The following is a 12454-nucleotide window of genomic DNA, read 5'->3' on the forward strand; positions in this document are numbered from 1 at the left end:
TATAGATACTAGACCTTTATCAGACATATAATGTGTAAAAGTTTTCTCCCATTCTATGGGCTGTCTTCTCACTTGCTCAACATTATTCTTTTAAATGTGTCCAGAGAAGCTTAAATACCCTAGACATTTCATTCTCAACATTATGCATGTTTTATATGAACAAGGAGTAGGAAAATTTACATTATACCCATTTCTCCTGGAAATCATATTTTATTCCTTTTTCCCCTCAGAGTTTCATCCTCATATATTTATGCTTGAAAGTCTTTTTCTGACTTAGGAATATTCTATTGTACTTCTCTGGAGCAAAAAAGTTTCATACATACTTTAAAATGTTTAAATGCCTTTGATTTCCTGTGACCACAAAACTCTAAGCTTTAATATTTGTCTTCTGAATTCAGTTATGATTATTTTCCTATCTCTTATCTTTATGTCTTTATTATAATTACTTATAGTTATCATTATTAATAGGCACCATAAACATAATATTGACTGTGATAGTTATTAAAAGTAACATAAATTTTACTGGTAATGTGTTGCTTAGTATGCAGGATGGGATAGGGAAGAGTTAAGCAGCCTTAAGTTCTGCCTGACATCAGAACTATGAACTGGTCCTTTCAACTGATGATCGGGCCTTTGAAAGCCTCGAGTCAGCATGCCATAGTAAGACTACGGATGAAGGAGAGTATGTTTTATGTAAAATAGGAGAAGGCTGTGGAAGAAGACAGGTGGGAAGGAAGATTCTGCATGATGCCCAAACCATGGGTGTTTTTTTCAGGGAGCTCAATTTTGACAAAGAATATCAGAGGTTAAGGAGGTGGAAAGAGATTCTCTTAAAACTATCCAGGCCACCCTGGCCAGTTTGGTTCAGCGGTTAGAGCATCGACCTCTGGAGAGATGAATCGCAGGTTCGATTATGGTCAAGGGCACGTGCCTCAGATGCGATTCGTCCCCAGCCCTGATCCAGGTCGCGCGGGAGGCAACCAGTCGATGTGTCTCTCTCACATCAACGTTTCTCTCTCTCTCCCTCCCACTCTATCTAAACAAAAAGTGGAAAAATGTCCTCATGTGAGGATTAAAAAAGGGGGAAAAAAAACTATCCAGGCCTACATACCACTTAAAAGCCTGTTCACTCCCCTAAGTGTACATGTGCCCCAGCTGGGAAACAGCTGCTTTACAGGGGCTTATGCTCCTTTGGATGGTTAAGTATAATGAGTAGTTGTTATATTACACAAAGCCTCTCTTTGCTAACACCTCTTTTTTTTTTTTTATCCTCACCCGAGGATATATTTTCATTTTTTGTTCAGATAGAGCAGGAAGAAAAGAGAGATAGAAACATCAATGTAAAAGAGACACATCGAGTGGCTGCCACCCACATGACCCAACCAGGGTCGGGGACAAACTGCAACCGAGGCACATGCCCTTCGCGGGAACCAAACCCGGGTCTCTCTGGACCACAAGCCAACACTCTAACCGCTGAGCCAAACTGGCCAGGGCATAATACCTCTTTTATACTGGAGAGAAGTGGTACCCTAGGTGGAGAGAGCAGCTTACTTTCTCCAATGTTTTGTCATAAAATAGGATGGGTCAAAGTAGTGGAGATAATTCAAGCAATCAAGGTTTGTGTTCAACGGCTGATAAGAAGACATCCAAATGCTGATTAATTATATGCTATTTTCTATCTTTTACCCCAAAAGTTTGATGGCTTCAAATCACTTGCTACAGTAGACAGTAATATAAAAATAAGTCTAAAATAGCTACTTTTAAAATTAGACTTAAGCTTGACAACAGTTTATGACTGGATTAATATCGCATACAGTCATCTAAATGCCACTTTGACAAACTACATGTTTGTCTTGATGACATCTCCCCCTAGGCATATGAAACTCCCATTAACTCCGGTGTTATCTTTGTAGCTGGAGAATATGCCTCATTGTTTTCAGAATATTCATAATTTACAAGACCTCTCTTTGGTCATGTTTCATAATTGCTCAATGTTGAGAGGAAAGTTCCCTGCACAGATGCTATCCAGTGTATGTGTGTGGGGTTTTTAATTATTATTAATTTCAAAGAACAAAGTGTTCTCTTTGAAGCAAAAATTCAGTCATGATCCAGATTTTAGATGAAAACACTACCTTATAAAGCGTAACATAAAAAGGATGCTAGGCTAAGTTTTATCATGTCAACCTTCAGCAACTCAGAGAAACTTTGCAATTATGAAATCATGGGAGAATATGAATTCATGATATTCAACAATCCCATTCAACCAGAATTTATTAAAAACTTACTTTGCATACGATTCTGTGATAGAGGGATGAAGGATAAATACATGTCAGCCCTTGATTTTATCACCAAACTGGCATCACAAAATATACAGAGAATCTGAGGGGTGTAAGGGAATTTGTGATCCAAATATTTATCCCCAAACGTAGCTTATCATAATTCAAAAATATTCTCCAGAGAATTCATGACTTGTAAAATCAGTTCCACACTCAAATATTCCTCTCGATCTGCCCTCCCACCAGTGGTATGAAAATGCAAACAAATCAATTACTAATCTTGCAAAGTAGACATGTCATGAGATTAATAAAAATGATTTTGGAAAACTGCTTATCACATATAAAACCACAGAAAATAAGGATCTCTGGATACTTGTTATAATTAACAATTAAAGATAAAAAAAATCTACAACTTTATAGATGCTTTAAAAGAGAATGAAATGGCCCTGGCTGGTTTGGCTCAGCGGTTAGAGCATCAGCCCGCGGACCAGCGTCCTGGGTTCGGTTCCCACTAAGGGCATGTACCTCAGTTGCAGTTTGTCCCCGGCCCAGGTTGGGGTTGTGTGGGTGGCAACCAGTCAATGTGTCTCTCTCACATTGGTGTTTCCCTCTCTCTTCCCTCCTCTCTCCCTCATGCTCTATCTGAAGATAAATGTAAAAGTCTCTTCGGATGAGGATAAAAAAAAAGAGAGAGAGGATGAAATGATTTCCAATTTTTTTTAATCCCTTAGAAAAATAAAAATAAATAAATAGGACCCTCTATATAATTATGCTTAAATGAAGGACAGCATGAGTTTTCATATAATTGACAGAAATAATTATTCCAAAAATACCTAATTCTTTTCTTTTTTTCTAAGAATTAGCACATAGTTGTAAATAAGAAGAACTTTATTTTCATGATTATCAGATTATTTTCCAAAAGACCAAATCCCAATCAAACCTTAAAGTGCATATTAACCATGAAATGTTGATATCCGTTTTAAGTGGATTCACCTTCAGTGACCTTCTTCCAGTGCCAATTACCCTTGAACCTCCTATACCTTCCTAGTTCCAATTAATGAGCAACATTTCTGTGGAACCCACTGCCATCTCTCCTCAGCTCAGTCCCAGGAGCCTTCCTGGCACCAAGTATATACTGCGGGCCCCCCCTTGGCCTGAGCTGATAGCCCGCCCAAGCTAACTACTGAGCAAGATAGACAAGGCTCCCCGGTCCCTGGGTCTGAATGGATTTTGTTGTTAATTGCTCTGAAACAGACAAACATGTAATTGTCAAAAATGTCTTATAATAGCACCCCTGGTTGGAGGATCCTAACTTCTTCCTGAAAAACTGAAACCACTCTACTCTTATTCACCTGACAAACTGGTGAACTCAGGAAAACTGTTCCACCACCACCAGCTGCAGTCCCCACACCCCTTCATACCTCAGCATTTGGCAAATCCTCCTCCAAAACCGTCTGTCTTCCCAAACTGAAAGCTCATGGGAAGCGGCACAGAGGGTCTCAGGTGGGCAGTCTGCCTTTCTGAGGAGCTCTGGACAAATAGTCATCAAGTAAGCTAGGGCATCTTACCATGTGTGAGGTCATTCATGGAACATTTACTATCATTTGTATGATGTAGACCATCCAGTGAGTTCTGAGACATTGAATAAGGCAAAGCCAGGAATCCCTGATCCCACGATGCTTCCTTAACAGCACCACCTTTTGACAGCAAACGTTTGGAATCCAAAGAGAGAATGTACACACACACAGAAAGAGAAACTCTCATATAAAAGCAAAATCGAGGGGAGTAATTTTTACTTTCATTGTGTAATAAGCATGACTACACTAAATGACTTAATGACGTAGTTAAGATGTTTGCAACCATTTTTACTGAGTACATTTGAATTTAAAGGCACTGAAAGACATTCACCTGAATACCTGCAACACTTCTTATGGGACATTTTTAAATAAAGGCAGAGAGAGAGAGAGGAATGAGAGAATACACAGTTGTATATTCCTAATCATCACATTGCCCTCAAATAAGTGCTGGTACACTTCAAATACCATAAGCAACACTGCTACTGGTGATGGGATCTGCCAAAATGTCTTTGTTAACTAACTGATAAATCAAAGCACAACTTTTAAAGTACTCAGCAAGTGCTTACAGCTTTTTTTGAATTTGTCTAGTAGGTCTTCCAGTTTTTACCAGAAGGCCCTAAAAAAATAAAAATTAAAATAAAAAAAATAAAGTATTCAGCAGTTACATTCCTGAAATTTTCATATAATAAATTAAAACTGCCCCCCCCCCCCAATTTTTGTCTTTATATGCTAAATGGCTCAGGTAATTATTGGCAGGTTTTTTACCAATGGATTTTCCAACAGGGACATTCTAAGATTTTGAAGAACAAACAGGGTAAGCTTTGCCTTGGTTGGCTGTTCTGTGCACTACAGAATGTCTAGCACCACTGGCCCCTACCCACCAAACACCAGTACACCCTCCATTCCTTCGGCCAATCAGTTAGTTTCTCCCCAATTACCAAAACATCCCCTGCGAAGCAGTACCAGTCCCGCTGAGACCCAAGGCACAAAGTTGTCCTAGAAGTACTGATTGGAAACTAACAGACACCAGGGCCAGTGCTAGGTACGAGGAACAACGTGGTGGTGGGGGAAAGCAGCTTAGAGCGCAGTGGAGAAAGTGACATTAAACAACTACCCAGTAACTGTATCAATACCAAATCCTAGTAAGTGCTCTGAAAAAACTATAAACCACTAGTTTAGATGGTGTGGTGGCCTCAGACTTTAGGAGTTTATAGATCAGTAAAATTATCTGATTTACAATAAGATAATTTTTGTAATTATCTTATTTTTATTAACTTGGAGATCTAAATAGGGTTGTCAGCTTTTTAATATTGCCATGAAAGTTCATTTAAAAAATAATAATAACTACTGTTTACAATCAGCATGGTAGCAAGAAATTATTTCTGAATTTTAAGAAATTGATTAAACAAAAAAAGTACTTTCAGCATGGTGGAAATCCTCACTCTATATTGTTAGCTTTCTCTTTTCACAGTGGGCTGATGAAAAGTTAACAAACATTGGCATTGTTACCATAGCACAAGATCCTTACTGCTCCAAGTATGGCCTGTGGACCAGCACCATCGGCATCATAGGAGAATTTTTCAGAAATGCAAAATCTCAGGCCCGGTCTCAGACCTTCTGCATCAAAATCTCACAGTAACAAGACCTCCAGGTGATTGACATCCACAGTAAAGTTTGAGAAACACTGTCCTTGAATATATCATACGGACCCTCCACTGGCTGAAATTCAGCCATAACTACCTTTATTTAAGACTCAGTAATGATCTTTAAACACATGAAAACCATTTTTTCAGAGAAGGTTATTGAGGAGCCCTGGAAAAATGAGGGCAGAAAATAAAACAAAGCAGATGAGCTGGCATCCTAAGGATCAATCATCTTTCATCTTTTACACCTCATGACCTTGAAAAGTGATTGGAGGTAGGGGGACAATAAAGTGTCAACCACGAACACCACGCACAGCTTTGCAGTCAACATCCGTAGCATGTGAGTGCGTTCCACGGCTTCTACGTGAGTGCATCCAGGGACTGTGCTAAATGCTGAGGCTTGTCCTGACTACTAAGTCCTGCCGTGAGACAAAGCAATTTTTATTGCTAGCAGTCAACTGTTTAGGCAACTTGACACATGCTACATCTGCATTCATGTTTTAGGATATTTTATCCCACAGTTAGTTTTTCTGACAAAGGAATTGTCTCTAGATATGTGTTAATTGTGGGCAAAGGCAGGAAGCACCAACTCGTGCCTCTTTTCTAAGCCCCTGTGATGAGAAAATATTTGGCAGTATAGTGCGATGCCTTTCTGAGACAGAAGAAAAGTTACAGTGTAGCTCTGTGCTGACCAATAAGGTAGCCTCTAGCCACATATGGCTACTGACCACCTGAAATGTGGTGGCTAGTCCAAACTAAGATATACTGAAAGCATATACAGACAAGCATATTTCGAAACTTGGTACAAAAAAAACTATAAAAATCTCAGTAATAGTTTTTATATTGATTACATATCCAAACTGTAATATTTTGATAAACAGTTCTCCTTATCTGAGGTTTCGCTTTCCACCATTTCATTTATCCACACTACCATGCTCCACGAAGGTCCGAAAATATTAAATAGAGAATTCCAGAAATAAGCAATTCTGACGTTTTAAATTGCAGGCCATTCTGAGTAGCATGACGACATTTCACACTGTCCCGCTCCGTCCCACCAGACATGCTTTGTCCATGTATCTATGCTGTACATGCTACCTGCCTGGGGCTCATGAGCAGCCGTCTCAGTTACCAAACGGACTGCTGCGATATCAAGGTGCTTGTTTCAAGTCACCTTTATTCTACTTAATGCCACATTCGCATAACTTTTATTACAGGATGTTGTTATAATTCATCTATTTTATTGTTGGTTTATTAGTGTTCATTTCTTACGGTGCCTAATGTGTAAATTAGACTTTAGCATAGGTATGTATGTAAAGGAAAAAACCTAGTACGTATGTATAGAGCTTGGAACTAACCGGTTTCAGGCATCTACTGGGGATCTTGGAATACACCTCCCTCAATTAAGGGCGGGGGGGGGCTACTATATGGGGTTAAATAACATACACTAAAATTAAAGTAACCTAGCCCTGGCCAGTTTGGCTCAGTGGTAGAGCATCTGCTCTCGGACCAGTGAGTCATGGGTTTGATTCTGGCCAAAGTCAAGTACCTCGGTTGTGGTTTGTCCCTGGCCCTGGTCGGGGTTGTGCGGGAGGCAACCAGTTAATGTGTCCCTCTCATGTAGATGTTTCTCTCCCTTTCTCTTCCTCTCTCCCTCTCTTACCCTATCTGAAGACAAACAGAAAAAGATCCTCGCCCTGGCCGGTTTTGCTCAGCGGTTAGAGCATTGGCCTGCGGTCCAGAGAGACCCGGGTTCGGTTCCCGCTAAGGGCATGTACCTCGGTTGCAGTTTGTCCCCGGCCCTGGTTGGTCGTGCGGGTGGCAGCCACTCGATGTGTCCCTTTCACGTCGATGTTTCTCTCTTTCTCTCTCTTCCTCTCTCCCTCCCACTCTACCTGAACAAGAAATGGAAAAAATGTCGAGTGAGGATAAAAAAAAAAAAAAAAGAAAAATATCCTCAGGTAAGGACAAAAAGAAAAAAAATTAAAGTAACCTATTTCTTTTACTTTTTTAATATGATTACTAGGAAAAATGTTATTTATATGGGCTTCACATTATAGTTCTATTGGACAGTGTTGGTCTAAAAGCTCACTACATGCATCAATCTTAAATTTTAAAAAATTATGTAGATAGACATCCTAAATCCTAGAGAATCCCTGCAGAAAATGTGTATTTAGGAGGTAGGCAAACAAAAAGGGAACAAGAGATGTTCAGCAATAAATTTTTTTTTTTAACAAATGCTGATGAAGAAAGCCCTTTCTGAAATGTCTGCATGGCGTTCCCTGAATTTACATCCAAAGACGAGGAAAATATCAAGTATTTAATAAAAGCAGAGCCAAGGAAGAGCTGGTACAAACGGAAGTGCAATCGCAGTGATGATGAGCTTGCTCAGGGTCTAGGAATGCAGAGAAGCGGAAAAGATAAACAAACTCCACTGACAACAGCCAATAATTTCCTGGCCTGAGCCATTCCAGTAACGAACCCTTCCCACCCTGAGTTAATGGAGAAAGTAAAACCATAATCTCAACACCTGAGTCACCAGGCAAGGGGCCACCCGTGAACACCACAGCCAGACCATACTGATTTGTAGAGGTGTAACTGTAAGTTAAAATGAACTCCCAGTTCTTCCACAGTGCAAAAACAGAAGAGCTTCCATGAGATTGAAGAGTAGATTTAAAGGTAATATTTTAAACAGCAAGACCTCCACACATACCAGTGTTAAAACAGCATTCCCAACAATAGAAAATGGTGCCAGGTCAGTTAGTCTGGAAATGAGAGGACGCATATGAAGCAAGCAAAGTATCTGAAGCCATCTCCAATCTGGGCAGATTCCTCTCATTCCTGGCCCCAGGAACAATCCCATCACTTAGGGAATCTGGACCTCTGCCAGCAGGCTGCTTCTGCAGTCCGCTGGGGGATGGGTGAGGAGGGGGAAAGTCTGAGCAGCTGGCTTTCATCACAAAACCTTCTCTCTTCAAAAGGCTTATAATGAATTTCCTAGACATGATATAACACAGTATTTTTGGTGATTAAAAGTACAAAAATATCACATCTAAAAAATAAATGCTCAAGGTATAAGAGGCCAATAACTACATGAATGAAATGAGATGCAAATATTTAAAATTTTTATTCTAGGGGTAAATTCTCTCCATTAGATTTAGCCTCAATTAACCTCTAGAGAAGAGGGGAAAAAAACCTGAGAGCTTAACAGAGGCATCAGATACCTCCCTACATTTATTGTTATTATTATTATTACTATTATTATTCCATTTTTTTTCTTTTTAATGTTTTATTGACACTAGAGAAAGGGGGACAGAGAGAAACATCGATGTGGGAAAGAAACATCAATCAGTTGCCTCCCATACATGCGCCAACTAGGGATCAAACCCACAATCTACTCATGTGCCCTGACCAGAAATCGAACCTGCAACCTTTTGATGTATGGAACAATGTGCCAACAAACTGAGCCATGCTGGCCAGGGCATTATCTCCCCAGCTGAGAATGCGTGGAGTTCAGACTGACAAAACTTCAGAGAGGGGGTGGGGAAGAGGGAAGAGATAAACCAAAGAACTTACTCATATAAGCATAACCAATGGACATAGACAATGATGGGGAGGGGAGGGGAACGGGAGGAGGGTGTCGATGGGGGGAAAAGGAGAAACATCTCTAACAAAAATAAATTAATTAAATGAAAGAAAGTGCATGCAGAGATCCAGTGTCACACAACCAAGAAGAGCTGCAGCCTGGACATGACTGCGGGCTGATGACATCAGGCAGGGAGCACCCTGACTTCTCACCCAGTCCTGAAACTGCCTCACAGCCTTCCTTCCCTCTTCCAGGAGGCTCAGGGGATTAAGAGACTGTCCGTTGTAACACAGCTACTAAATGGTGGAGCAGAAACTTGAATCTATATCTAATGCTAAATTCTTCGCCCAAGCAGCTTCCTGTTTTCACCAAACCTTTGCCCCAGTTCGTAATGCTGTCAGAAGTGTCTTGTTTTCTCCTTACTCTCAAGGGGATGGTTGCTAGCCACCTAGCACTTCTTCCCGTCTAGCCAAAGTGCCCGTATTCCCAGCACAGCAGGAGCTGCTGGTTCTTGAGGCATCTGAACAATACCAAGCAGCGGCTACACTCTTCACAGCTATGGAAAATTAAATATTCAGGGCTATAAATCCATCACAAAACATAAAAAAATAAAAAGCATTTGTCTGCATGGACACATTAGTGTGACTCGTATTATCTGCCATTCACGTTATAATAATGAAGGAATGACTATCATTTTGAACTCCACATTACTAGGGCTTTAAAGTCACACACCTGCCCTAGTTTGATCCTGAATGCAATGTCCTTCAACCCGGACTCTCTCAGGTGAAGCAGAATGACAGAGGGATGGCAGGTGGGCAGGACACCGGGGTTCCAGACCCAACTCCACTGTGAGAACAGAAAACTGTGGCCTAAGGCACAGCACTCACCTTCTCGGAATACAATTTCCTCCTCTGCAAAACAGGGATGGAAACATTTATCTGCTGCCTCACAGGGCGGCTGCAAGAATGGACTGAAATAGCATGTGAAATTGTTTTGTAAACTCTGGAGCCCTATAAACAGCAGCTATGAATACGCAGTGACACTGCTCCCCGTGTGAACCAGCACGAGGAGGGGTGGGCGGGGCCTCTCACCATGGCAGAGGGAGGCGGTGGTCTGGCCCTCTGACTCCACATACCCGGCTGAAATCATCACTGATTTTAAGGTCCAGGAGCTGTGTTCTTAAACAACAGTGAGAGATCATAAGCACTGATTTAAATAAAAGGCTTGAGAACTGCAGGAAGGCGCAAACGGTCACCACTTGACTGCCGTCCTAAGCAAACCCCACGGGATGGCTGAGGATGCTTTCGGGGAGCTCGCATTGCGAGACCTTCTGATCAAGTGTAAAATGGGTAGAAATCTTACCTTAAAATCACTTAAAAACGAATTGACAGGAACAATGCTTAGAGGTTTTACCATTTTTAATAAACTGAAAAAAAAAAAGTAAGAAAACAAACCTAATACCTTAAAATCAAATGTTCAGAACACTGTAGGTAATTCCTTTGCAGATCTTTTTTCCCTCGTTTCACATCATCAATATGCCAATGTCTGCTATCAACCCTGCCAACGAGATGCATGTATGGACAAAAGCTCTTTAAAGAGAGGAACAAAATAACTAAAGATCTTCAAATTCAACTACAGCAACAGCTGCCCCTCTCTCAAAATAAATGATGTCTAATTCCTGGTATTCATATGGTCAGACTATACCCCCAGAAGGCTCAGACCCTCTTCAGTCCGAGGCAGGAATCCTCTTAAGCCGACTGACATTCTGGACTGTGTAGTTTTAGACACGAACATATGTCTCAGTTAGGGGCGCAAAATTCACATGATTATAAACTCTACAAGGAAAAAATTTAAAGAAGACAAAGAAAGATGACAAAATTTAAGATAAATAAATAAAAGAATCTGATTTTTTTTTTAAATTATAGTACCAGGAAGCCAGTGAGCTGCCAAACGGTATGCAACAACATTAATAATGGAAACTATGAATATTCATTACACAATAGTCATAAATAAAAGGAAGGAAAACCAGAGAGTGCAGATGGGGCAAAAATTCAAAAAGCTTTTAAAAGGGAAAAAAAAAAAGAAGAAGAAAGGAGGAAAGAAAACACACACAGCCTCAGACAAAATATTATGTAAGTAAAGGTCCCTGGGTGGAAACTTTGATCTATGATGAGATGGGCCAGTAAAAAAGGAACTTCCTTACACAAAGGTAAACAAATAAACAATATAAACTACCCCAAATGACAGGAAGAGCTTTCAGTAAAAACAGAGTCAGGATAGCTTTGCTAGGATGTTTGGGATCAGAGTAATACATCTCCCAAATAAGACAGGTATTACCCCAGCCTCACTCCCCACTTAGAGAAGGAACAACCTTAGATAAAAATCCAATGGACTAATAATGTGTGATTAATCTCTAATGTTTAATTTTTATATATCTTGGGGAAAAGGACGAAAAACCAAAGCTACAAGCAGAATTAGCCCAAAACACATGCCCATGGATCACAACTTGTTTCTCCCCCCTTACAAGCTTGAGAAAAGGTCACCACACTAGATCCTCAGTGTTTCCACCAGATCATTTCAAGGTAAGGACAAAAACCCATAAGCTCTACGTGACCAAAAATACCACCACACAAATGGACAGTCACTTTACGGTTTTTGAAAATGTGTAGAAATTATTCTAAATTGTCCACGAACTAACAACAGGGGCGAAAGTAGTGGGTACTAAATTACTGGCCGTGCACAACATCTGGCCTCCACTTTTTAATGAGATGAGAAAGAATCCTGAAGGCAAATGCCAGAGGATCCTCAGAACTGGAGGAAGCACTACTCTAAGCAGGAAAATCAATTTGTTTGCAGCATTTCTCAGTGAGTCCCACAGCCAAGGGCTATATCCTAATACACACTTAGCATTAATCGGTAACGTACAAGTCACACAACTCAACAGTAAATGTAACTCAATGTCATTTAAAGGCTCGGAACTTTCACCTTCCTTTTAAAAGGCCAACCACGCAGCAGGTCCCTCCCAGCTGCCACTTAGCTGTTGGCAAGAGGGCTAAGTCACCCCCCAATGCCACCACGTCACTAGCCCTATGCTGCTTGCTTAACTTTAAACCTCAGCTTCCCACCTGTAAAAGCAGACATAATAATGCCAACATTATTGGGAAGATTAAATAATGTACATAAAGAAAAACATTTAAGGATAAAGAGAGTCAACTATATGGCGATGGAAGATTTTGGGTGGTGGGCACACAATAACATATATGGATGAAGTATTATAGAATTGTACACCTAAAACTTACAAACTTATTTAATGTTATTAACCAATGTTAGCTGAATGAATTTAATTTTTAAAAATTTTAAACACATTAGGGTGTT

The 12454-nt window shown here is 40.3% G+C and overlaps 1 protein-coding gene and 1 non-coding gene across 6 annotated transcripts in view; one reads left to right on the forward strand and one right to left on the reverse strand.

The window, feature by feature from the left end:
- CDK14 (cyclin dependent kinase 14) overlaps nt 1–12454 on the reverse strand; it is a 595016-nt gene that overhangs the window by 552363 nt on the left and 30199 nt on the right. The gene's annotated exons all lie outside the window — the stretch shown is intronic.
- On the forward strand, nt 4410–4472 carry LOC118620572. The gene has a single exon (XR_004957477.1). It is a non-coding gene; the product is annotated as a U7 small nuclear RNA (small nuclear RNA).

The sequence above is a fragment of the Molossus molossus genome, unplaced genomic scaffold (assembly GCF_014108415.1).
Source record: "Molossus molossus isolate mMolMol1 unplaced genomic scaffold, mMolMol1.p scaffold_m16_p_7, whole genome shotgun sequence".
NCBI lineage: Eukaryota > Metazoa > Chordata > Mammalia > Chiroptera > Molossidae > Molossus > Molossus molossus.